Below are 27,180 nucleotides of genomic sequence, written 5' to 3' on the forward strand. Positions count from 1 at the left end.
CTTCATCTTTTGGGGGTCGTTGATTATTCAAAGGAGTCCATGGATTTCTTTCTCCTTGGGGAAGCAGCACAATTTTGTTTCACAGTGGGCAAGGTTGTGTGGCTGGGCTCTCTCCGAGGCTATCTTGTTCCCCAAACCCTCTCACTTCTTGTAATCAGAGCACACCCGGCAATGAGCCATCCCAGGCATCTCTCGCTAATCCCGCTGGCGTGGACCCGCGCACACCCTGCATGCTGCCTGCGCCCAGCGGCCCCCGAATAGACTCTGGTCTCGAGCAGGGGAAGGCAACAGGCTGCTTGGGGCCTGACTCATCTCAGGGGAAAGCTCAGGCTTGCAAGGGCCATGGAAAAGTCGGTTATGATCTAAAGACAGCATAAGAAGATGGCTCATGCTCAGCTCCAGCTTTTTGAAATCTTGAACCCTTTAGTTTACACCACAGGAGCATTCTCATCAAAAAAGGGCCCATCAGGGGCTTCCCTGGTGGTCCAGTGATCAGCACTCTGCCTTCCAATGCAGGGAGTGTGGGTTCAATCCTTGGTTGGGGAACTAAGATGCCCACATGTCTTGAGGTGTGGCCCCAACATTTTTTTTTAAAAAAGGTCCAATCAACTGCTGAAAACCTTTTAAAACTATAGTACCAAATTATCACTGAAATTTGGGGTCACTGTGACCTTGTGACTTGTATTCATAAGAAGAAATACATTTTTGGTCTTTGCCCCCCAGTCCTGACACAGAGCTCCTAAAACTCGGGGAATTTCCTAAGTGGGGACAGCAGTCAAGGTGTCTCTTGTTAGGTGAATGAGATGACTTTTCAGAGAGTGCCTCTTTTCCAAAGGGGGGCGGCTTTTTGCCAGGGGAACTAACCACATGGTTAGAGGATTGGAACTTCCGGTCCCTCCCCACTACCATGTCTGGGAACGCGAGAAGGGCTTCCTGTCGAAGCAATCACCAACAGCCAGTGATTTAACCAATTGTGCTTGTGTGATGAATCCTCCAGAAAAACCACCAAACAGGGTCTGGACAGCTCTGGGTTGATGAACACATGTGGATTTGGGGAAAGCGGGGCTTGGAGAGCGTGAAGTTCCGTGCCTCCCCCACACACACTCTGTCCTGTGCATCCCCTTCCATCTGCTGTTCCTGAGTTTTAGTACCTTTTACAATAAAGCTGTGATCTAGTAGGCAACATGTTTCTCTGAGTTCCGTGAGCCACTCTACCAATTAATAGAACCCAAAGTCATTAGAACCTCTGAACGGGTGGCCAGTGGGTCAGAGCGTAGGTGACCATCTGGGCTTGCAAATGATGTCTCAAGTGGGGCAAGGGTCTTATAGGGTTGGGCCTTTAACCTGTGGGGTCTGGCACTACCCGCAGATAGGCAGTGTCCACACTGAGTTAAGCTGCAGGACCCCCAGCTGCTGTCACAGAAGTGTGGGTGGTGCCAGGCAAACAACACATGCATGTTGGAACTTGGAGAAGAATCCTCACTTGTTGGTACAACTCCATCTTTTCTGGTGGCCATAACCAATGTCTTTATGTTTGGTATTTATTTCAAAGTCAAGTTTTAAAAAAGATATGTGTGGCGAAGGATTTCACTGGACTTGGAAAGGCTCTTCTTTCCCTTTTGTGAGCATGGCCATTCCATGATCCTATGAGCAATAATGATAGATGACTGAATATTCACATTACCAGTGAGAATTTCCCAAGAGCCAGACTCTACACTAAGTACTTTAGGATAACCCAGTGATGTAATGACTTGTTTCCCAGGTGGCTCAGCAGAAAAGACCCCGCCAGCCAATGTAGGAGATGCAGGAGACTTGGGTTCAATCCCTGGGCTGGGAAGATCCCCTGGAGGAGGAAATGACAAACCATTTCAGCATTCTTGCCTGAAAAATTCACAGATACAGGATCTTGGGGGCTACAATCTACAGGGCTGCAAAGAGGTGGACACGAAGGAGCAACTGAACATGCACACAGTTGTGTAAATACTGTTGTTGTCTCTGTTTGATGAGTGATGAAGCTTCATTGTTGTTGTTCAGTCATCAGATTTTGCCTGATTCTTTGCGACTCCATGGACTACACGCTCCATGGAATTCTCTAGGCGAGAATACTGGAATGGCTAGTGTTTCCCTTCTCCAGGGGATTTTTCTGACTCCCCACAGATTGTAAGACTAAAGTTGAGCGTTATTGTTTTCTATTTCATTGCAAATAGCCTTTGGGTATCTGAAAGGACAGGGTAGGTACTTTCAAGGGGTCTTCTGCATAACAAAGCCCTTTCGGCAAATGTGGTCATAATATCCAGGTAGGCGTTGCTGCTGTGAGTGTCACATCTCAGCCAGAAGGCAAATTCTGAGCTCTTCCTCTGGCAGAAACCAATTCACAAAATAACCCAAGAAAGAGAGCTGGAAAAACAAACCACACCAACAACCGGAAAAGCATTCCTCATGAGGCAAAGCTAGAGAAAACTCAACAATCTTGTGGCCCAAAAACCCTCTTGGAAACGAATGTTCAGTAAGGAAGAGACGAAACACGGCAAGTTCCAAGGAAGAGGCCATGCCCATGGACAGTGTAGTTTAGAGACGGCCTGACCGCTAGATGAAGACACATGCCAGTGTAAAGCCTTTGCAGACAGCAGTGATGGTCATCTCCATAGTTAAGTGTTTAGTCTGGTGACAACCTGCCCTGGGCACCACACGAGGGAGCAGACCTGCTTCTCTTCCTCTGCCCTCACACCATTTCCTCATGAAGGCAGCTCAGGTGCTATTGTGCCCTGCCTGCCTGTCTGGCTCATCCATGAGCTGTGACCACCTCCAGGGAAGGACTCCGCCTTCTCTTCTCTGTGCACCATGAACCTGCAAAAAGTTGGCCTTCAGAACCTCAGGAGACTCACCCCACCCCCACTATAGGCAGAACCCTCTGCAGGCATTAAAACAGCTGTGGAGTCACTATGGCCCAAGCCCTGGTTACGGATCCCTGGAGCCTACTACAGCCTGTACAGCGTGAATAATCAGGTCCTTTATACACAGATTCCCGCCTGTCAGATCTGAGCTTGGGATTCATTGTAAGCTCTGGCCCTCCCATGGCAGCCAGGTGGGCCGCGAGTAGACAAAGGGGCTAGGTTCTGAGTTTCGAGGGAGGCATTGAAAGGACAGGCACGGAGGCAACCTGTTGCAAACTGAGCGAGGGTCCCTGCGTGTCTCAGAGGAGGCCTCTGGTGTGCAAGTGTGGAGGAGGGCCCCCACGGTGCAAAGGAAAGAGAGGTACTCAGGGACAAAGGCTCTTGGCCTCTCCTGTAGCAGCTCCAGTTGGTAGCCCGTGAAAAGTGGACAGCCAATGTGGTCACATGAGCGTGACTCATTCCCTCACAAAGCCAGAGAAAGGGGGCAGGGTGTGGCAGTACCCCGAGGGTGTGGTGGGGTGGATGAAAGGAGGTGTCCTTCCTCTCTTTAGTGCAAACTGCTTTTGTCAGCTTCAGAGCTGCCAGACGGCAGTTACCAAGTCAGGTCCCCACAGTACCCAGTGTGGGCTGGGCGCCTTAGCCCCTGTCACATGGACAAGCCACACCATATGGCTCCCCTGAGTTCTAACAGCAGGACCTGGGGGTTTTGTCTAGGTACACACTTCCTTGCTGTAGCTCTGTTACCTCCTTTGAGCCCCGCTTTTGTCCTCTAGAAAAAGGACATTGATTGCTACCTTAGCAGGTTGCTACCTTAATCCTGTGAAGACTAATTAGGGGAACCCTACAATGAGTAGCTTGCCTTAAGACATATCAATGACTAGCTGGCCTTAAGAGATCCTGGGCTTCCCTGATAGATCAGCTGGTAAAGAACCCTCCTGCCATGCAGGAGACCCCGGTTTGATTTCTGGGTCGCGAATCCTGATCCGCTGCAGAAGGGACAGGCTACCCACTCCAGTCTTCTCGGGCTTCACTTGTGGCTCAGCTGGTAAAGAATCTGCCTGCAATGCGGGAGACCTGGGTTCAATCCTTGGACTGGGAAGATCCCCTGGGGAAGGGAAAGGCTACCCACTCCAGCAGTCTGGCCTGGAGAATTCCATGGAATGTAGAGCCCATGGGGTCGCAAGAGTCGGACACGACTGAGGAACTTCACTTCACTTTCAAGAGATATGACCTGAATCCAGATTAAACTGGAGGCTCCCAGTGTCCTCTGGCATTTCTTCCCTGAAGCCAGCCAAAACCCACACACGTGCATTTCCAGGGTCTCCACTTAGCCAGCTGGACAGAAAACCCAGCGTGGTGCAAACAAGCTGACAGACAAGCAGGAGAGGACTCACCGGCAGACGGCTTCGCTCAGGTCTCAGGTGGATCTCCGGGACCACGGCAGGAACCGGCGCTCTCAGACCCTGGGCTCAGCAGCGCCCTCATTCTCAGGCCGGCGGCTCTGCCCTGACGGGCGCGGGAAAGCCACCAACTGCCCCAGGCTGACCTCACGCCGCTTCCACCGCTGTAGCCTGACTTCACCCGGCCACACCCCTTTTGGCGGAACTTCCACTTCCTCTTCCTCCCTTGATTCCAGCCTGAGGTCCGGCCCTGGGCCCCGATTGGTCACAGCCCCAGTCCTGAGCCAATCACGGTGGCCAGGGAGGATGGAGCACACCGATTGGCCAGGTCCAGGTCATGGGACCATATTCCAGGTCCCGTGACCATACTCCAGGTCACGTGTGAGCTGCTCGCCCTGTGTCAGGGGTGGAGAGAGTGCCGTACCCGAAGAGCAGGGCTGAGAGTCCAGTCACTGTGTCCGTGTGCTCAGGGTCCTGGGACCTGCCTGTGCGTCCTCTCTACACACCGCTTTGTCCTCTGCAGACGGAAGATTCACGATAAACCTCTTCGCTTCGCAAGCGCTGTTGCACGCACCCACATTCAAGGGAGCAAGGCCTCCGGTTTGAAGGTAAGTTTGGAGATCCTCTCTTAACCTCCGGGCTTGTTTCTTGTAGCCTGTTAGAATAATTTATTCAATCTGAAAACCCCCAGGAGGACCACCACATGCTGCTTTGCGTATTCAGGATTCTTAGCTGTTCTGAGTAGAGGGCATGGCCCAGGGGCCTCCCAAAGGCAATGAATTTTGTCCAAGGAAGCACCTGAGAGGCTGAATCTGAGTCCCTTTGCTGTACACCTTAGACAAACAAATTATGGTAAATCAGCAATACCTCAATTTAAAGAAAAGATATTTCCTCATCAAAAATTGTTCGAATTTTGTCAAGTTTTTCTTTCAATTGTTGGTTCTTAGTATGCAGTCTGATTGGTTTGGTGGTGTTTTGTGAGGTAGGGATCCAACTTACCTTCTCCTATGGATACAATATTGTCCCAATGGGACGATTCCTTTGTCCTTTCTCCTGGAAATGTCCTTTCTGCGTTTACATATTAAGAAGCTTTTTTCAAAATGCCAAGTATCGAGAACTTCAGGTCTTTGGTAATTTGTACCCCAGAGGCTTGTTTCCACTTCTGTGTCTTCTCTTCGCATTTTACCATTGCCCGTTTGTCGTATACACAAGTGCCCTCAGAGGATCTCTGAAGTGAACCGTGTGTGTTTCTGTGAGGACAGAGGATGTGAGCACAGAGGAGAGGCTGAGTCCATAGTGACCATGTGACCATGCTCAGCAAGCCCAATATTAAGTCTGGCTGAGACTTTCTCAGGCAAGGTCTGTGTTTCTTCCTCTTGGTGTCTGGATATGCAAAACGATGTTGGTGGATTGGGACGTGGGTCCCTGGGTCCAGCAGTGTAGAGATACACCCATGGCCTGCTTTTCCATGATACTTTCCTCCTGCGGGCTCCGCTGAGCTGGTGTGGAGAGATTTCTGCTAAAGGCTTGAGAGGTAGTCAATCCTTCTGCTTTTCATGCCCTGCCTCGTCCATACTTCTGTCATTTTTTTTAATGTAGCTAATTTTCAATGGTGTTAGCCCTTGTGTCATTGTGACACTCAGGCACCTGTGGTTTAATAGACCTCCAAGTCCCGGGAGCTCTTTGCCTGGTGGAGACATGGAGCACTCAGGGAGCAGTACCACATCACCCTGGAGCCTGGACCAGAGAGAAGGTTCTTGCCAGGAAGGCTCCATCCCTGCTGTGGGGGGTTCGGAGTTATCACTTCCGATTGTGCATCCCCCGGGCCCTCGGTGCAGGCCCCACTCTGAGATCTGGAAAGGAGGTGGCTTCCCTCCCTGACACAGAACTAGTCTTTTCTGTCCTCATCCTTGTCGCCTCCCATCTGGCTCCCAGGCTCTACCCTTGAGCCTCACCCACAGGATCAGGAGAGCCCAGTTCTAGAGGAGTGTCATACAAGGAGAGTCTCCTGGAGACACTCCATCCCCGGGCCTAAATAAGCACTTCTTCGGAGTTTCACAGCCCTGGGTGTAGATCCTGGGTTTGTGTCCATTTTACAGTTGAATATGTTGAGCCTCAGATCATTGTGTGATTTTCCCTGGGTCACTGTGCGGGTCAGCGGGTGAGCTGAGATTTGAACCCAGACTGTATGTCTTGGAGGCCGTGACGATACAGGTGTTTCCGCTCCTCGGTTAAATTTATTTCAAGTTTTTTTTTTTTTTTTGATGCATTTGTATATGGGACTTTTCTGTTTTCTTATGCTTCCTATCCTGCTATATTGCTGAGTTTATTAGTTTTAATACTTCTTACTTGGTGGCGTTTTTAGGGTTTCATATAAATCCTGTCATAATCAAATAGTGACAGTGTAACTTCATCTGTTCCAATGGGGATGCCGTTTATTTCCTTTTCTGGCCTAGTTCCTCTGGGTAGGACACTTCCGCCACTATGTTGAACAAGATTGGTGAGAACAGGCATCCTTGTACTATTCCTGATCTTTTAGGAAAATCTTTCAGCTCTTTATCACTGAGTTGGATGTTAGCTGTGGGTTTGTCTTAACGTGCCCTTTAGGATGTTCCATGGATAACCACTGTATTGAGAGATGGTATCAGAATTGATGTTACACTTTGTTGAAAGCTTTTTCTGCAATTATTGAGAAGATCACATGATTTTAGTCTTCATTTTGCTCATATTGTGTCTCACAGTAATTGATGTACAGACAATAAATCATGCTTGCAGGCCCAGAATAAATCCATTTGATCCTAGTGTATGATTCTTTTAATGTATGCTTCAGTTTGGCTTGGTAATATTTTTTTGAGGATTTTTACATCCAGGTACACCAGGGTCAGGGTTCTCTAGTGGTTCATATGGTAAAGAATCTGCCTGCAATGTGGGAGGCCTGGGTTTGACCCCTGGGTCAGGAAGATCCCCTCGAGAAAGGAATGGCTACCGCACTCCAGTATTCTTGCCTGGGAAATTCTGTGGACAGGGACCTGGTGGGTTGTAGTCCATGGGTCACAAATAACTGGACATGACTGAGTGACTCACACTTACAAGAGTGCTTCTTGACATTTTTAATATCTACATTGAAGATTTTATCTCAGTCAAAAATTGCAGTCAAAGGCAAACATGTCAAAAGTCCAAGAGTCCTTAGAATTAAATGACAATAAGACATAACAGATGAAAGCAAGAAGGACTCCACATATTTACTTTTCATAAGAATTTTAGCTCTTCCGAGGAATTCTCATTAAGCTGAATTAAAATGCAAGCTTTAGTTTAAAATCTTAACCTTTTTCGGTATCATGTTTCTATTTTGAGACTGAAAGTTCATTATTTATGTACGAGATATTAAGCAATGCTATGTAGCTATTAAAATCATATTTTCAAAAACTCTAATGACATTTACAAGCACTTATACTGGAAAAATAGCTAGGAATAGAAGATGATCCCGTATAGCTTTAAATGAAAGTACAGATGTGTTGAATGATAGTTTTCAGATTGTATTTATTGATTTTTATTTGGAGAATAACTGCTTTACAATGTTTGGTTGGTTTTCCTCATGCAACACCACGAATAAGTATATTATCCACTCTTTGGTTAGACTGCCTCCCAGTTCCTGGCCTCCCACCCTCTAGGTCGTCCCAGAGCACCATGCTGGGCTCCCTATGTTATCCAGCAACTTCCCATTAGCTAGCTATTTTGCATATGGTAGTGGCTATGTTTCATTGCTACTCTCTCCATTTGTCCCACTCTCTCCTTCTCCAGCTGAGTTCACAAGTCCTTCCTCTACATCTGTGTATTTATTTCTGCCCTTCAAATATTCACCAGTACCATTTTACAAGATCGCATGCGTATGCATTAATATACTACATTTGTTTTTCTCTTTCCGACTGACGTCACTCTGTATCCCAGTTTCTAGGTTCATCCACCTCAGTTCAACGGATTCGTATTTGTTCCTTTTCATGGCTGAGTCGTGTTCCATTGCATGTATGTCCCACAACTTCTTTTTCCATTGTTCTCTTGAGAGACATTAGGTTGCTTCCATGCCCTGCCTATGTTAAATAGTGCTGCAATGGACATTGGGTACGAATGTCTTTTTAGAGTTATGGTTTTCTCAGGGTGTATGGCCAGTAGGGGATTGTTGTGTCATATTGTAGTTTTAGTCCTACTTTTTAAGGAAACCTATGTTCCTTCTCCATAGTGGCTGTATCCATTTACATGCCTACTAACATTGCAAGAGGGTTCCCTTTCTTCCATGTCCTGTCCAGCGATTATTATGTGTAGAATTGTTGATGATGGCCATTGTGACTGGTGTGAGGTGATACCTCATGTAGTTTTGATTAGCATTTCCTGAATAATGAGCGATGTGGAGCATCTTTTCATGTGTTTGGTGGCCTTCTTCCTGTCTTCTTTGGAGAAATTTGTTCAGGTCTTCTGCTCATTTTTCAATTGGTTGCTTTTTTTCCAGTATTAGTCTCGATCATCTACTTGTGTACTTTGTAGATAATCCTTTCCCAGGATTCCATAACGTACATAATTCCTCAGAACATACCTTAGTCTTTTTGGACGGAAGAACATCAAGTGCCTTCTTTGGTGTGTATGTATGTACATGGCATGGGTTTATTTTCATTGTGCAGATCTTGCCCTTATTCCATTAGATTTATCCCTGAGGAGTTCATAGGTTTTGATGACATTATAATCAAGGGTATTCTTTAAAATGTCAATTTCTGGTCTCGTTTAGTATGCTGAAGTACGGAGCATTTTTATATGTTGACCTTGTATCCTGCAACGTTGCTGAACTCACTTTCATGCTTGTACCTCTTTTGTTGATTCATTTTCCACGTTAATCATCAGGTCGTCAGCAAGTACAGTTATATTGTTTTTTCAGTTCATATGATTTCGATTTCTTTTTTCTTGTCTTGTTACAGTGGCTAGGAGTTCCAGTACAGAGTTGAATAAAAGCCAAGAGAGCAGACATCCTTGCTTTGTTCCTGATCTTCAGGAGAAACACCATATGATGTCAGCTCTACATTTTTTGTAGATGCCGTTTATGAGGTTGGGGCAGTTTTCTTCCATTCCTAGATTGCTAAGATTTCCATATATAAATGATAAATATTGTCAGATGCCTTTTCTCTCTCTTTTGAGGTGAGACTGTGGTTTTTATTTTCAGTCCATTGATATGGTGAATTTCACTGATTTCTTCAAATGTTGGCCCAAACTTATGTTCTTGGGATAAACCCTACTTGTCATGATACCTTGTACTTTTAATTGATTACTGATTTCCTGATGTGTCATTAAGGAATTTTGCATCTGTGTCTCTGAGGGATATTGATATTCTTGTAATATGTTTGTCTGGTTTGGGTATCAAGAGAATTCTGGCCTCAGAATGAGTTAGGTGTTTCTTTCTTCACTATTTTGGAATAGTTTGTGTATAACCAGGATTTTCTTCATAACTGTTTGTTAGGATTCACTACTAAGGCCATTTAGGATAGAGATTTTGTGCCTGTGGGTGTATGGGTGGGTAAGATTTCTAACTACGGATTTGAGTTTCAATAGATTGAGGTTATCTGTTTCTTACTGAGTGGCTTTCATAGGTTGTGTCTTTCAACAAAGTAGGGTATTTTATCTAAGTTGCCTGAAGTTGTTCACAGTTTACCCTTTCCTTTCAGTGTCTATAGGATCTGTACTGATGTTCCCTCTTTGATTCTTGATATTGGTAGTTTATGTCTTCTCTTTTTTCTTCGTCACTCGGCTTAGTCAGTTTTATTGATATTTTGAAGAACCTGATTTTAGTTTTTTCATTTCATTTTGTTTCTCTGGTCTCTGTTTCATTGATTTTTACTCTTTCATTTTCTTCTTTCTGCTTGCTGTGGATTTCATTTGTTCTTTTATAAGTTGTTTAAGATAGAGTCTTAGAGGATCGATTCAGAATCTTTCTTCATTTGTGTAAGTATTTAATCCTATCAGTTTCCCTCCAGGTACTGATCTAGCCATGTCCTGCAGCTTTTTATTATATTGTATATTCACTTTTATTCACTTCAACATATTTCCTGTTTCATTTGTGATTTCTTCTTTGACACATGAATTCTTTAGAAATATGCTACTTTGCTGATGTTTGGGAGACTCCTGGATATCAGGGGTTTTTTAATTTCTAATTTAAATCTGTTGAGATCAGAAAACATGCTTTGTATGATTTGAGTCACTTTAAGTATGCTGAGATTTGTCTGTCTTTTGAAGAATGTCCCGTATCCCCTTGAGAAGAGTTTTATCGTGCTTCTTGTTGGATAGACTGTTCTATCAGATGTCAGTTAGATCAAGTTGGTTGATAGTGCTGTTTAAGAGGGTTCTCTGGTAGCTCAGATGGTACAGAACCTGCCTGGAATGCGGGAGAGCTGGGTTTGATCCTTGGGTTGAGAAGATCCCTGGGAGGAGGGCTTGGCAACCCACTCCAGTACTCTTGCCTGGAGAATGGTTTAAAGGCTTCAACATCCTTACTGACCTTGGTTGGTTGTCTGTTTTGGCTTCCTTATTCAATCAGTTATTGAGTCACGGCGAGGAAGACTGAGGTCCCTGACTGTAATCGTGGGTGTGTCTATTTCTTCTTTCAGTCTATTTCGTTGTTGTTTTCCTTATCTCTTCTTTTTAAAGCTATTTTTTAATACACTTAACTGACTTTGAAATTAGCAGATGTGTTGCTAAAGAAATTTGGAACACAAAGCGTCGAAACTAAAATTCAAGCTAGCCAGAGATATTTTTAGTGAGTAGAGTTAGGTCGATCCTTCAAACTTGTTCATGAGTCGTGCTCATTCTTTGTTGACATATTATGATGTATAAAAGCTATTTCAGAGAAGTAATGTGTAGTCATTACAATTTTATCATGGTTTGGTAGATAGGTTAAATTTATTGCCACAGATGAGTCATAGACTTTTAATGGTATAATTTCTTTGTATAAAATTTTGCCAGCAAATTTAAAAGGTAGCAAAGAAAAGATCAAATAATTTTGAAGTTATGATCAATACTGTTGTCTTTCGCTTAACCTTTGAGATTATGTAATTGTTTAAAAATCCATTTTCAAGATGATGTAAATGGCCCTTGTGACTGCTTCCGTGGGTTTTTTTCCTCAATTGCTGCTGCTGCTGCTAAGTCGCTTCAGTCGTGTCCGACTCTCTGCGACCCCATAGACGGCAGGCCACCAGGCCCCCACGTCCCTGGGATTCTCCAGGCAAGAACACTGGAGTGGGTTGCCGTTTCCTTCTCCAATGCATGCAAGTGAAAAGTGAAAGTGAAGTCACTCAGTTGTGTCCTACTCTTCACGACCCCATGGACTGTAGCCTACCAGGCTCCTCCGTCCATGGGATTTTCCAGGCAAGAGTACTGGAGTGGGTTGCCATTGCCTCCTCCATTTTTTCCTCAATTAACCATCCTTAATTACTGAATGCAGACCCGCGCGTACAGGAACGTGAAACATGAGTGGATCGGCAACAAGTGGCTGCCCAGTCTCGGCCTCCCGCACAACCGTAGCTATTTCGTGGAGTGCCTTGTGCACGTGCGGATGCTGGACCACTTGACCAAGAAAGCCCTTCGTGGGCAACTGAAAATGGTTGATAGTTTTCACAGGTCAGTCGGTGCAAGAAGTTCTCACTAGCCTGCTGAGAGATGTTTGCCTGCGGCCAGGTCTAAATTTTTTTTTTCTCTTGGAAACAGAAACAGTTTCCAGTGTGGAATTGTGTGCCTGCAAAGGTTGAACTATGACCAAAAAGAACTGGAAAGGAAAAGAGAAGAAAGCCAGCATGACCTGAAAGGCTAGTACAGTCCTATTTCTTGCTTCCCAGTGTATAAGCAGCCTCAGTGATTTCCTATTTGAAAGAAAACCTCAGGAAATGCTTTCCTTGGAGAAAACACACCTCGCATCATGACAGAGGAGGGAGGGATGGAAAGGACTGTTTTTGAGGTCGTCCTCTGTGGCCAGAGAACTTGTGCTCCGTCCTTGGGCTCACGTCGGTGAGCTCAGTCGTGTCTGACTTGTTGCGACCCCGTGAACTGTAGCCTACCAGGATCCTCCGTCCATGGGATTTTTTAGGCAAGAGTACTGGAGTGGGTTGCCATTTCCTTGTCCAGAGGATCTTCCCGACCTAGGGATTGAACCCAGGTCTCCTGCATTGCAGGCAGATTCTTTACCATCTGAGCCACCAAAGGTGCTGAGTACTCTGCAGATTGTAGATGCCACTGATTAATTCACAGAAATTCCTTGCTTAGGACTTTGCAGATGAAGTTACTGCTCAAAGATTACTTTTGTCATTTAAAAAAAGCAAAGTTAATATCTGATTTGAATGTGATGACTGTTTTAATTAATTTCCATTTATATGCACTATCAATTAATTCAATTAAAACATTGGGCTTTTAAAAAATTGAGTATCTTATACTGAAGTGAGTTTCTCTTTGTGCACGTGCTAACAAACTTCATGCATCTATCTGTGCGTCATGAATTGTTTTTTTTTCCCCTCCCTTCCTTTCTGCCTTCCTCATCTTTCTTTTTTGTAAAGTGTAGTTGATTTACAATGTTATATTAGTTTCAAGTGTGTAACAGTGATTCAGAATTTTTTCTTAACTTTTTTTTTTTTTTACTGGCTGTGCTGAGTCTTTGCTGCTGCACAGGCTTTTCCCTTGCTGCGGCAGGCGGGGACACTCTCTAGCGGTGGTTCCTCAGCTTCTCACTGCAGTGGCTTCTCTTGCTGTGGCTCCCGGGCTCTAGAGCACTGGCTCAATGGTTGTGGGGCATGGACTTGGTTGCTTCTTGGCATGTGGGATCTTCCTGGATCACGGATTGAACCCGTGTCTCCTGCATCAGCAGGTGATTCTTTGTCACTGAGCAACCAAGGAAGCCCTGATTCAGCACTTTTACAGATTACACTCCATTTAAAGCTATTACAAAATAATGACTATATTTCCCTGTGCTGTACAATATATCTCTGTTGCTTAGCTATGTCATACATAGTCGCTTGTATGTCTTAATCCCATACCCCAATTTTGTCCCTCCCCAATTGTCCCTGAGATAAAGTTGTGAGATATATACATATACAGTGGACTATTACTCAGCCATAAAAGGAGAAAACTCTGCTATACACAACAATGCGATCGACCTAGAGAGTCTTCTGTTCAGTGAAATAAGCCAGGGAAAGACAAATACTCTCTGCTGTCACTGACATATGGGATTTTTAAAGTGAAATAAACAAACATACCAATCACAGTTATAGACAAATGTCCTAGCAGCTCCCTGCCTCTCTTCATCCCGCTTCCCTTCCCGACTCTTTCCTTTGCTTTCCTCCCCGCTTCCTTCTGTGCTCTTCCTTCCCTTTCTCTCTCTGCTTTTCCTTTTTCTCCTCCTCTCTCTCCTTTCCATGCTCACTCTCCTTTCTCCCTCCACCCCATGCCTTTCAGTGACCATGTTGAGCCAAGGGGGTGTTGTTGTTGTTTTTCAGTCACTAAGTTGTGCCCAACTCTTTGTGACCTCATGGACTGCAGCTGTCAGGATGCTCTGTCCTCCACTATCTTCTGGAATTTGCTCAGATTTATGTCCATTGAGTCAGTGATGCCATCTAACCATCCCATCCTCTGCTACCCCCTTCTCTTGTGGCCTTCAATCTTTCCCAGCATCAGGGTTTTTTCCAGTGAGTTGGCTCTTCCCATCAGGTGGCCAAGGGGTTAATTAAGCTTATTTCTTTCTTTAGCACATTCACTGGAGTAACACATAGAACAGGCTCAGCATCACTAAGTTGGTCTGTTTCCTGAGCTGACTATAGTATTAACAGATCCCTACCAGAAAATGTGCTGTGTCCAGGAATCACTCAACTTTTTAACTTTCTAATCGCAAAGTGAATTCTTCCTTTTATATCTTAGAGGTCGGAAAAAATTACATCTTTGGGCTACTTTCCTTTTTCCAATTCACCTGCTTTCACATTTTAAGTATTTGATTTTACAGTTTTAAGCAAATCATGGGGCCGTGTGTGTGTGTTCATAATCTGAAATACATCACAACTTATCTTTGTTTCATGAAATGCCAGTTGAACACCAGATACTGTCATTTGGTCAATTTGTGATATATACAAGCTGTGCTTGTATCTATTTGCATTCATCAGGACAAGTATTTAAACTAAATTGGTGTGCTAGTTCAATATGACTAAGTTCCGTCAATTTTATCAGTTGATTACCTCATTTAGTGGGTGTTTTCATTTTTCTAAATAACTAACCTCAAAATTTAAAACTAGCCTTGTCATTGGGAATCCAAAATTAATTTAATTTCTAACAAGAGCGTGAGAAAGGGTGCAATTAGGATACTTGATAAAGTAAGTTTTAAATCAAAAAGATCAAATTTAAAACATAGAATGATAATCTGACAAACTGGGTTTAATAATTACTGTGAATTTTGACCCAATACAGATGTAAATATCATGAAATATCTACACTTACACATGTCCACATCAATAAGGTTTATTGGCAGAAGTCTTTTGCAAGGTAATTTGATAATACATATTATAATAACTAGAGAAATGTGTATAAACTTCATGACTACCACAGGGAAGTAAACATTCCATCTTAAAAAACTGGGAAAATATCTGGGCATGAAGACGTCCATCATGGTGTTACCTATAATAGTAATACATTAAAATCCACGTAAACATCCAGCAATAGGAAAATGACCATATAAATAAGAGTATCATGAAATTGATAGAATTTTGTATAGCCATTAAAGAAGTAAAAATCATGGAGGCTCTGTAGGAACATAGAACATTCCATACTAAAATGTTATATGCTGTCTGTGCTATCATTTAATTTATGTGAGAACCACAGAACTAGAACTATTTATCCAATGTGTGCTTAGGGAGAATATGTCAGACTCTGTGCTAAAAACAACAGGCAGAAGCTGGCATGTAAAACCTTTGAGTATTTAATAAGTGTTTATGTGTAGTTTGTTTAATGCAGTGCTTGCTGTGTTAGTTTGCTGGGGCAACAATATCGAAGCCCTAGAGACACCTACTGCCTCACACTTCTGGAAGCCAGAAGTCCACAACCAAGGTTCAGGCAGAGCTGACCCCTCCTGAGGGTCAGGATGGCATCTCCCCCACGCCTCGCCCGTCAGTGCTGGTGGTTTGGCGATAATCACGGGCGCGCCTGGGCTGCGGGAAGCACCACCCCCATCTCTGCCTTCGCCTTTATATGGTGTTCTCCCCGTGTGCTGGTCCGTCTCCGGATTTTTGCTTTTTTAAGGATACCACTCACAATGGATTGGGCCCACCCAAGCTTAGTGGTGAAGAAGTGCCTGCCAATGCAGGAGACTTAGGTTCAATCCCTGGGTCAGGAAGATCCCCTGGAGAGGAAAATGGCAACCCACTCCAGTATTCTTGCCTGGGAAATCCCATGGACAGAAGAGCCTGGTGCGCTACAGTTCATGGAGTTGCAAAGAGTTGGACATGACTTAGCAACTAAACAACAACGTGTGTGTGTGCTTGCTAAGTCACTTCAGTCATGTCTGACTCTGTGCAACCCTATGGACTAAAGCCCGCCAGGCTCCTCTGTCCATGGGATTCTCCAGGCAAGCATACTGGAGTGGGTTGCCATGCCCTCTTTCAGGGGAGCTTCTCGACCCAAGGATCAAACCCATGACTCTTATGTCTCCTACATTGCAGACAGGTTTTTATCACTTTAATAGTAGGACTCAGTGCCCCCTGGGGAACCCTAGCAACAACAATGACCTCTAATTAAATCCATCCCCTCGGTAAAGATGCGCTCTCTAAATAAGGTCAGCCTCTGAGGCGCTGGCGGTTAAGCACTCCAGTAAATGAATTTATTGTGGATGGGGGTCAATTCAACCCATGACATTTAGGATACTATAACGTTTTAATAAATATTGGCTAATATTGTTACTATTCTTGCCAATAGTATTAAGAGCAGTAGTCAGAATATCATGAGATTGTGTGTTGTGAAACCAATCGCATTAACAAAATAGGATGAAAACCGTTGATTTTCTAGGGTGATAAGTTTCTAAGTAATCAGGAATTTTTTGTTTCCTTCTTCTGTTTTTCTCACCCTTATTTTAAAATTTTTATCATGCCTATCCTTCTCTAGATTTCGCACTATTTAAAAAGGGGGGAAATCTAAAACATCTCTTAAATATTAATATAAGCAGTTGCCATTCAACCATAAATACAAATTCCCAGGCTTTCCTCTCTTTCCCATCTTCAAACAGTGTCTTTTTCGTCTCCAATAGAAACACACCTGTGAAAAGTCCAGCTCCCTGATGGAGGAAGACAGAGGCTCTTTTCTTTCATTCTGTCTTTAACTATTACTTGAAACAGCAGCCTTCTCAGCTGCCTTCGTGTCCATTCCGAGGACTCTCTTTACTTTCCGGCCACACCGTGCGGCATGTAGGAGCTCAGCTCACCAACCAAGGGTCGAACCCTTGCCCCCTGCACTGGAGGCGCGGTGTCTTAACCACTGGACCTCCAGGAAAGTCCCAGTTCTTAGAATGTTACTTCACCATCTCTGCTTTTCCTGGCAGGAAAAACAAGGCATAATGTTTAAATTTCTCTCATCTCTGCTGATGACTGTGTAGTGATTACAACGTACGTGTTACTGCCTGTGGACTGTTTGCAGGAAAAAGGCCCTCAGGCCAGGTGACAAAATCTTTGCCTGTTTTAAAGTTATTCTTTTCTGTCATGATCTTTTTAAATATTTGTTTTCCTCCAGGTATCTGGTCTGTTGGATTTCTGTCTTCCTTGTGTGTCACCATCCTTGAGTTAGGACCCAGTGTTTTGTTTTCAGGAAACAAAATCTTGGATTGTGTAGCTTTCAGATTAAGAAGAAATGAATGATAAAGGTAACCATCATTTTGGAGTATTGATGGGCCACTTTTAAATATATATATATATATAACTCATAGATTATTCAGCTAGAATTTTTATAACTTATTTTATTTTATTTGACCATGCTGGTCTCCGTTGCTATGCGGGCTTTTCTTGTTGCAGAGAGAGGGCGCTCCCCTCTGACTGCAGAGCCGGACCCTGGGCTCGCAGCTCAGTGTTCGGGCCCCAGGGTCCAGAGCACAGGCTCAGTACCGTGGTGTACGGACTGTTGCTCCAGACGTATGGGATCTTCCTGGACCAGTGATCGAACCCGAGTCTCCCGCACTGGCAGGCAGATTCTTTACCACTGAGACATCTGGGAAGCCCCCAGGAAAGAAATTTTAAATTAAAAATGTATTGTTTTCACCTCATAAGATACAAACTGTCTTATTAAAATAGTAAGACTCAGTATTAACACGAGGGTGAGGCAGAAGCCACAGTCCCTGGGACCGTAGTCATGAGCCCTTCTGTCTGGCCCTGCTCCTGATATCTCAGGGTCCCTACAGTTTTAGAAAGACATTTCATGTGCAAGAAAACACAGGATCCGTTAAATGAATTATTATTCATCCAAATGATGGGATGCCTGATGATCATTAAACACTGAGTTAAGGACAATATTTCATGGAAAATGTTCACGATATATCAAGTGAAAGAGTAAGCTAATAAATATAATACAGATTCGATTTTCTGCAATAATGATTAAAAAGTGTGGAAGTGTATACATCAAACTTAAACCATCATTGTTTCTAGGCAATGGCACGATGGAAAAAGCTTTGTGATTTTAGCATTTTATAGATTCTTTAGATGAACATGCACTGATTATGAAATTGGGTGGACTGAAGTTGGGGTCTGTTATAATGTTGAGGGCTGAGGTAAAGCCATTATATAAAGAATCTTGAATATATAACACACTGGAGTATTAACACCCATTCATTTGTTTAATCACTTAACCATTAATTCATTTAACAAATACTTTCTACCCTTTTACTCTATGATAATCACTGAGGAAGGGCTTCCCAGGTGGCTCAGTGGTAAAGAATTCTCCTGCCAATGCAGAATCCCCTGGGTCAGGAAGATCCCCTGGAGTAGGAAATGGTAACCGTCTCCAGTATTCTTGCCTGGAGAATGCCATGGACATGGAGCCTGGCGGACTACAGTCCATGGGATCTCCTATGAGTCGGACAGGGCTTAGCGAATACACAACAACAAAAAGTCATGGTGGAGGCCACCACGGATATACAACAGTGAGCAAAACAAACTCTCCCTGCCCTTAAGGAGCTTAGTGGGGAAAAGGAGAAGTAATAAGAATCACCCAAGTACATGTATAATTATATCCATGATAAGTGCAGTGAAGGAAAGGAATAGTGCTATGAGGGTCCATGGCAGGAATGCAATATCCATATTAAAATTTTAAATTATTATCTAATCAAAATATATAGTGCCTCCTTGTGTGTGTGTGTGTGTGTGTGTGTGTGTGCGCGTGCTGTGTATTGTACGTTGTCACCAGCAGCAGCATCTCAAGTGAATACTCCAAAACTAGGAAAAGGAAATTCTAGCGAAAATATCTAGAAATACCAAAAGAGTGTGAAAATTCTTCAAAAGTAATATTGAAAAAAAAAAATATTGAACCTTTGCATGATGAATCCTGGATAATTGCCTGAAGCTCTTAGTGGTGGACCCCTGAAGATTTAGTTTTCCACCATGCTCTTATCATGCATGCATTTTCCCTCAGAAGCTGAAAGATAAATCTGACACGCTCTGGATAAACACTGGCTAAGACTCTACACTTGCTGGTATGGGAAGGCGACATGACTTAGTCCTTGTTATCATCAGGTCTCCTATTAGGCAGCCTCGGCAAGGAGTCTGGATAGATCAACGTGTCAGGCTGCGTGCTTGGTGATGATTCAGACTGGGGTTGAGTTGAAGTCGCCACTCAAACAACTGGGAGTGTACAGCCATGCACAATTCCATTTAAACTGCAGGAAAAGTGAGAAGAGGGATAGGGTTTTGAACCCTGGCCCAGGTGGCATTGTGGTCAAGAATCCGCCTGGCAATGCAAGTGACACAAGGGACCTGGGTTCAATCCCTGGGTCAGGAAGATCCCCTGGAGGAAGAAATGGCAGCCTGCTCTACTATTCTTGCCTGGAGAATCCCATGGACAGAGGAGCCATGGGCTGCAGTCCATGGATCACAAAGAGTCGCACACGACTGGGCAACTAAGCACAGCACAGCACTAGAGCCCGGGAGCTGCCACTGCTGAAGCCCGTGCCCCCTAAAGCCCATGCTGGGCAACAGACGAGGCCCACACACCACAGTCAGAGAGTAGCCCCTGCTGTCTTAGCTAGAGTAAACCCGAGTGCAGCTACAAAGACCAACTCAGCAAAATATGTATAAATAAATAAAATTAAACAAGAAGGGCTTCCCCAGTAGCTAAAGCAATAAAGAGTCCTCCTGCAATAAATACAGGAGACACAGGAGATGTGGGTTTGATCCCTGGATTGGGAAGATCCCCTGGAGAAGGAAGTGGCTACCCACTTCCATATTCTTGCCTGGAGAATCCCTACAGACAGAGGAGCCTGGCAGGCTACAGTCCATAGGGTCACAAAGAGACACGACAGGGCACATTCAAGAAAGAATCATGACAAGTAGAGAAATGAAAAAGTGAGATGGTGCTACCACGCCTAGGAGACCAGGGTAGAAAGAACAGGTCCTCCGGGATCATGTCAATGCAACCATATGTCTGGCTTACACTGTTCACTCGTGGCGGGATCTGAACCAAGTCACTTAGCTTTCTGTGCCTTCAGAGACTCAGCTTTAAAATTAGAGAAATAGCCACCACCTTTATCATTTGGTTCTTTGAGGAATGAAGGAAATAGAGCTTGCACCTTTCCTAGCCTAGGACCTAGTACCGGAATGATACACTCTCCTCCCTGAGAATGAAACAGGTGAACGTGCAAACCCCAGCTTCTAGGATTGCTTCTCTGAGCTTTGCTCAACCTCGGTTGTTTAGTCACTGACTCCTGTCAGACTCTCTGCAATCCCACATACTGTAGCCGGCCAGGCTCCACTGTCCATGGATCCTTCAGGCAAGGATACTGGAGTGGGGTGCCATTTCCTTCTCCAGCTGAACCCCAGTGCTCACATCTATAAAGTGGGGATGAAATATTCTCACAGAGAGTTACTGAGAAGACTACAGAAAACTATGTGTGTAGCTTCTGGAAGAGGCTCATCAATGCTAGATCTTCCCAGTGTTTGACATGTGCTAGACCTCCGATGAGCATTTATCAAACTTAGTTGAATCACTCTGTTGTCATTAAGGCTCCCCCCTCCCCCCTGCCCTGCCAAAGGCTTTAATATTTTGGTCAATTGGACTTTAATGGTCAATTGAGTTTATGAGGCAGTTACTTAAAATCCATAGCATTACAACCCACATACCCAAGGATAGAAGTGATGTAACCTACCAGCCACTTGTTGTGAGCTTTGCTTAGGCTCTGAAGTGCTAGTTATCAGAGCCCTATCTACGCTCCCGTCCCCAACGCTTGGAGATACTCAAAGCTCCTTGAAGCCAACAATCGTCTTCTTTCTCTTTTTTGCATATTTCCATGACTGTTACATTGTCTTCTTCACATTTAAAGATGAAAAAGTCCTGCTGTTTATTTGTCTTAGTCTCCCGTGTGATTAATTGTTCCCTCCGTGTAGCAATATTTTTTTTCCAGTCCTATAGTTATGTAAACCAGAACTGCTTTTAAACATGTGGGGTTCATTTTATTGCCATTCATTTCCATTTAAATGACTATGGGACAGGAAAACTATGTCGCCAGCCAACTATCAGTGGCGGTGAGATTGCTGTGTGGGGTCACATCTCAAAAACCGCCAGGAGCTTGGGGAAGAGTGACGACAACGCCCACGATGAGCGAGGGGGAGGCTTACAGCCGCCTCCTCACCTGCGCAAGCGGTTCACGGGCTCTCCGCAGCCACAGCTCGGCGTCCCGGGGAACGTTTGGGGGCGCCCACGATGAGCGAGGGGGAGGCTTACAGCCGCCTCCTCAACCTGCGCACGCGGTTCACCGGCTCTCTGCAGCCACAGCGCGGCATCCCGGGGAACGTTTGGGGGCGTAAAAGGACCTCTGGTCGTCAGGGTGAGTGGGGGGCGAGGACTGATATGGAATACGGGGTCCAAGGGATCCAGACTTTTCTTCCTCAAAGAACAAAGGACGTTCCTATATTCTGAGAGCTTTTGAAATGTTCCCGTGGATGTCCGGGAAGGTGGCAAACGTGTTTATAATCTTATGAGCCTAGAATCTAACCACCCTTCACAGACAAGTCTAAATTATCTCTTCACACTTTTAACCACTCAATTCTCCAGAAGCACAATATCTGTATAAACTGATGTAAACTTTTACTGTGGTTCATAACTTTACTGAGTCAGTCATTCACTGTTTTGGAAAACCTCAGTATTTTCCAGATGCAACAACCAACACAATAAACCTTCATTAGTTGTGTAAATATGTCTAAATAGATAATTCTATGTCTAAGTGTAAATATTTGACAATTACATTTTGTCTCCTAGCATGGTCAAGACTAAATGTTCCTGTATTAAAATCTGTGTCATATTATTACTGCTCTAAAGCACAGTAGTGTTCTCTTATTTCTCATAATTATGATATTACATCTTAAAATTATATGGTACAAAGCTCATATTAGCTATGAACTTTACTGCATAAGAGTAAAAGAGATAGTATGAAATATTTGCTATAAAAATGACATTGGTTTGGGTAGTGTTAAGAACCACTGGTGTAATAGAAGCTTATAATAATGAACTAGTATCAGCACAAATATTTCATGCATCTCCATGTATTTTACTAACGATTCCTGACACACATGAACTGTAGTGTAAACAGGATGTTTGTGAATTCCTCCTGACTGGAAGAAGACTTGTTTTCAAGATTATACCATAAGTGAAAGTACAAGTCGCTCAGTTGTGTCCGACTCTTTGTGACTCCATGGATATTCCATGGAATTCTCTAGGCCAGAATACTGGAGTGGGTAGCCTTTCCTTGCTCCAAGGGATCTTCCCAACCCAGGGATTGAACCCAGGTCTCCCGCATTGCAGGCAGATTCTTTACCAGCTGAGCCACAAGGGAAGCCCATATACCCCCATAAATTAGGGAGGTACCAATTTAACACAAGTTCATTAAGCATCTCTAAAGTGCAAGGCACTTTTCTGAATAATAAGCAGATCACATCTTCCTCACTTCCAGGTCTTATCTTAACTGTGGTCAAGCTAGTCTTGAGGATCTCATCAAAAACCAGATGAATCAGATGAAGGTTACTCGATTTTATTTTCCAAGTTTGGACATCCATTCTATCCTCACTGCAACAAGCCTTTCTCATTAAAACATTTTTATTTTGCAAATATTTATCTACAAACATCTGTCCTTTCCCTCCCTTTTCTAGGAGAGCTCTGGGTATGTACTTGACTCCATAATAAAGATTTTGATTTGTAGAGGCATCCAGGATGTAAAACATCACCAGACTGCAAACCCCAAGTGCTACAAAAGTTGTAAGACATTGGCGATCATTTCCTAAATTATTGACAACTGTATTGTTTGAAAGACTCACAAGTGAAAGGTGCATATTTAAGGAGAAAGACGGCTGATGTGGAAACTCTCAACGCTCTGACCTATCAGTCGGTATGCAACTCTATCTCCATAGAACACCTTTGAAATCAACAAGAACTCTGCTGGCTTCAGGAGACAGGAGCGCGCCTGCAAGAGTAACGTGTGCACCGCGGGTGCCCCGTCTCCCCCAGGGGGACTCCACGCCACAGGTCTGATGACAAAGTCAGGCACCTACTCTTCCCCTTCTAACATGTAACTGATGAGACGTGCTCTTTTTCAAAGGGAATGAGAAAACTGTACAAATTCAGGCTTCGGGCCCATGGGTCTTCTCTCAAATTACCACGCACATCCAACATTTATGCACATATAAGCAGGACATTGATATAACTTAACAAGCTGAAATAAAGATGGACTCTTGTTACCATTGCAATGGTTCATTTTACATGTCAACTTGACTGCCCTTAGGGATGGATGCCCAGACAGCTGGAAGAACATTCTTTCTGGGTGAGTCTGTGCATGTGTGCCTGGAAATGACTGGCATTTGATCTGGTAGCTGGCGTGAAGAGCCACTCTCACCAATCCACCGGGCCCTCGAGTGGAACAGAAAGGTAAGGGAAGGGCAAGTTCTTCCCTCGTCTTGAGCTGGAAGGTCACCGACATGCCAAGACACGGCAGCTCCTGCTCGCAGACCTTCAGACCCCCAAGACTTAAACCAGCAGCCCGCTGGCTCTCAGGACTTTGGACTTGGACCGAAGCATGTCACTGGCTTCCCTGGTTCTCCAGCTTGCAGGTAGCAGATTGTGGAGCATCTCAGCTGTCATAGTGGCTCAGATGGTAAAGAATCTGCCTGTGATGCAGGAGACCCAGGTGCCATCTCTGGGTTGGGAAGACAACCTGGAGAAGGAAATGGTAACCCACTCCAGTATTCTTGCCTGGAGAATTCCATGGACAGGAGTCTGGTGGGCTCATGGGGTTGAGTTCATGGGGTCAAGTTCACGTGGTCGAAAAGTGCTGGACATGACTGAGCGACTAACACTTTTCACTTTCAGCTGGCATAAGTGCATGAAGCAACTGCTATCATAAATCTCCTCTTATAACTACATTTATATCTATATCTGTATCTATTACTATATGTTGCTGTTGCTGAGTCACTAAATCATGTCCGACTCTTTGGGCCCCAGTGGACTACAGAACACCAGGTTCCTCTGGCTATCTCCCTGAGTTTGCTCAAAGTCAGGTCCATTGAGTCAGGGATGTTATTATCCTCTGCCGCCCCTTTCTCCTACCTTCAGTCTTTCCCAGGATCAGGGTCTTTTCCAATGAGTCGGCTCTTCGCATTAGATGACCAGAGTATTGGAGCTCTTAAGAGTCTATATATCTATATCTACTTCTATATCCCATTGGTTCTCTTTCCCTAGAGAACCCTGACTTATACCTCTACTTTGCAAAAATAAACCTGACTTTTGATGGGACACTTTGAAAGGTGAAATATTAAAACACACAAAAATGTTTTCTGATTTCTTAACTGCAGCATCTGGTGTGTCAGCCACACCATGGTAAAGCCTCACCCTGCTTTGTCTGTTACAGTGTTTATAGCTCTGGATTTTCATTTGAAAGACTTGTCTATCGTAATTGTACATCCCCACCCAGAAATACGAGGTCTCTGACAATAAGGATTTTGTCTATCACATTAATTTATATGTCTCCAATGCCTACTCACAATGCTTGATATAGAGCAAGAAGTATTTGGTGAATAAATGACCAAATGTTGCCTTATCTTACAGATCAGTAATTTCAAGCTGAAGGGCAACTATAGAGTAAGAGGGGGAGATGCAGATAAATAGAAGAATTTGTGGGCTGTTAAATACTGTGAGTCTATCTTCTGAGATGGTAGCCCTAGGTTATTGTGTCTGATGGAAACTTACAGCTTTCGGAACTTTCTAGGCTTTCCAAAGTCCTCACAATATGTGGGAGACTGATTGAAATCAGTGTGCCTTGCACCTGCGGTAATTTTTAATAGCAACAGAATATAAAGCACTTTTCCCTTCATCCTCCCCTAACGACTCTGGTTCTAGGGACAGGACTTGGCAGAAGTGAGCCACACAAGACCGAGCGTCTTCTTGGACTGACCGTAAGGACTAGATTGTTTCAGAGACCTCGTGGTTGAGGGCATGAGGAAAGTCGTGCAAGGTCAGAGAAGGTCCCTGAGACAATGAGAAAGTCCCCGTTTCCCCTCATGCCTGTCCTGAAAGCGGGGTTTCATGTTCTGGATGCAGAGAGTTGCGGAGGGAGCAATTCTCGCTGCTGTATGTGCGTTCAGATGGGGAAATCGGTTTAGTCTGGAAAGTCATCCTTTGAATGTTTTTGCTTTTATTCAAATCCGTCTTAGAAATGCCCCTTGCTATGCCTTCACCTGACACAATACCCTTGGATGTTGACTAGTTTGCCTAATATGGGACTTTAGAAATGTTAAGCTTCTCCACAGTACTGGTTGAGAATGGCCAGCTAAAATTTTATTGGCTTGGCTTAATTTATACTTAGAGCTAAGACAGTTTATGATTTCAATTCATAAATGACTCTGTTTCAGGATACAAATAATAAGAGCAGAGTGGTTTATCCAGAGAGGTGAGTATTTTATTACACATGATGATGTTCTATTATTATTTATGGTATAAAAATTAGAAGCAGGATCTTTGGAGAAGGAAAAGATCTCATTTTATAAAATTATTTTATGAGAAAGGAGTATTATGTTTAAACTCTGAACTAGATGTTCTTGCGGTATAAAGTGAAGGATAGTCAAACATCACAATCCTGTACTAATTGGGGTCCAGGTAAATTACAAAACTATTTCAATGAAATGCAATTTCCGTGCTGTCAAGTCCTTTAATAAATAGATAAGATGCTCCTTGGGAAAATGCATTTACACAGAATAGCTACTTTTCTTTGAATAGAAAACACAAGTCAATGTCATTCTAGCTAAGTCACATTATTATGAACTACAAATTAGTGAATTCCAAGTAAATCAGATTTTAGTGTGTATTTAAAGTTTTCAATATCTTTAAGTAAGGATTTTTTTGGAAAAAATGCAGTAGTTAGCATATGACTCCTTCAAACTATTGGTGCTTGAAACCAAATTGTTCAAATTTGACTTTCCTGCTCAGTAAATAATAATTTAGAGTTTGGTTCATTCTGTGACTGCAGTCAAGATGTTTTATATTTTAAGTGTCCTGATACATGTTAAATTTTCCCTTTAAATATATACAACTAAGCATCATATATCAAGACTGCCCAAATGTTTAATATTATCTGTACTAATAAAGTAAATTTATCTAATCCAGACCTCTATGTGCAAAATAAAGCATTAAAAGTGAACTGTTAAATGAACTATCGCAAGAATCTTTTCTTTAATTCACCGATTAATTGTACATGGAAAAGATCACTCCTTTATAACTCTCAATACGTCATCTCGGAAATTTCTCTGCTGTTGGTACTCCCTAAAGGGAGGCTAAATAACCAAGCTTCTCTTCCTGGTGGATCCATTGGAAATATGATGCTGTATAAACCCCCAGCAAACAGCTATAAATCTAGCTAACATTCACTGTGTCTGTGAAGATGGAATGATTCTCCCCAGACAAGCTTTGGAAAATAATGTATTGATTTCTGATAGCAATTTATTGTTCTTTGCAATCAACTGTGTTTATACTGTGGCCTTACATTATAGCCCTTCCTCTTCCATTCTTAGTCTTTGGAATATGAAATCAGAGAGCCAGAAAGCTTCAAAGAGGTCACCTCAAAAATCCATGAAATGGAGATGAATTTTTTGAGTCATACAATTTCTACTCGCTCTGGTCTTATTTTAGTAGTCATAGCAAATGACACAGCATTATCTAACCTTGGGCTTCCACCCAAAGTACCTCTAACCCATTTAAAGCAAAGAGCAATTACAAAGTCCCTAAAACTCAGGTCTCCACTCCCCCCCAAAATACTGAATCCCAATGCCACCCAAGCGTGTGCTTGGAGGTTTTGACACTGTACGTGTCTTATAAACGTGTGTGCCCAGTTTCTCAGTCGTGTCTGACGCTTTGTGACCCTGTGGCCTGTAGCCCACCAGGCTCTTCTGTCCGTGGGATTCTCCAGCCAAGAACACTGTAGGGGTTGCCATTTCCTTCTCCAGGGGATCTTCCTGACCCAGGGATCGAACCTGTGTCTTTTATGTTTCCTGCATTGGCAGGCGGGTTCTTTACCACCAGTGCCACTTGGGAAGCCATACGAATTTGATGTGAGTCTTCATCCCAAAAAAAGAGTAAAATAGGGACTTCCCTGGTGGTCA

At 43.7% G+C, this 27,180-nt stretch overlaps 2 long non-coding RNA genes across 3 annotated transcripts in view; one reads left to right on the forward strand and one right to left on the reverse strand.

The window, feature by feature from the left end:
• LOC145506790 (uncharacterized) overlaps positions 1 to 4,539 on the reverse strand; it is a 95,433-nt gene extending 90,894 nt beyond the window's left edge. The window contains exon 1 of one of the 2 annotated variants that reach the window (XR_014054343.1): positions 4,289 to 4,520. This is a non-coding gene — a long non-coding RNA (uncharacterized LOC145506790). Of the gene's footprint in view, positions 1 to 4,288 lie in introns of both variants that reach the window. The other variant, XR_014054342.1, reaches the window with a different exon arrangement.
• Positions 4,540 to 4,671: 132 nt separating this feature from the next.
• Positions 4,672 to 26,234, forward strand: LOC145506917 (uncharacterized). Its single transcript, XR_014054444.1, has 2 exons — positions 4,672 to 4,902; positions 22,687 to 26,234. It is a non-coding gene; the product is annotated as an uncharacterized LOC145506917 (long non-coding RNA).
• The last annotated feature ends 946 nt before the right edge of the window (positions 26,235 to 27,180 follow it).

Source organism: Giraffa tippelskirchi, chromosome 1 (assembly GCF_054371585.1).
Source record: "Giraffa tippelskirchi isolate mGirTip1 chromosome 1, T2T-mGirTip1v1.2.pri, whole genome shotgun sequence".
In the NCBI taxonomy this organism is placed as follows: Eukaryota; Metazoa; Chordata; class Mammalia; order Artiodactyla; family Giraffidae; genus Giraffa; species Giraffa tippelskirchi.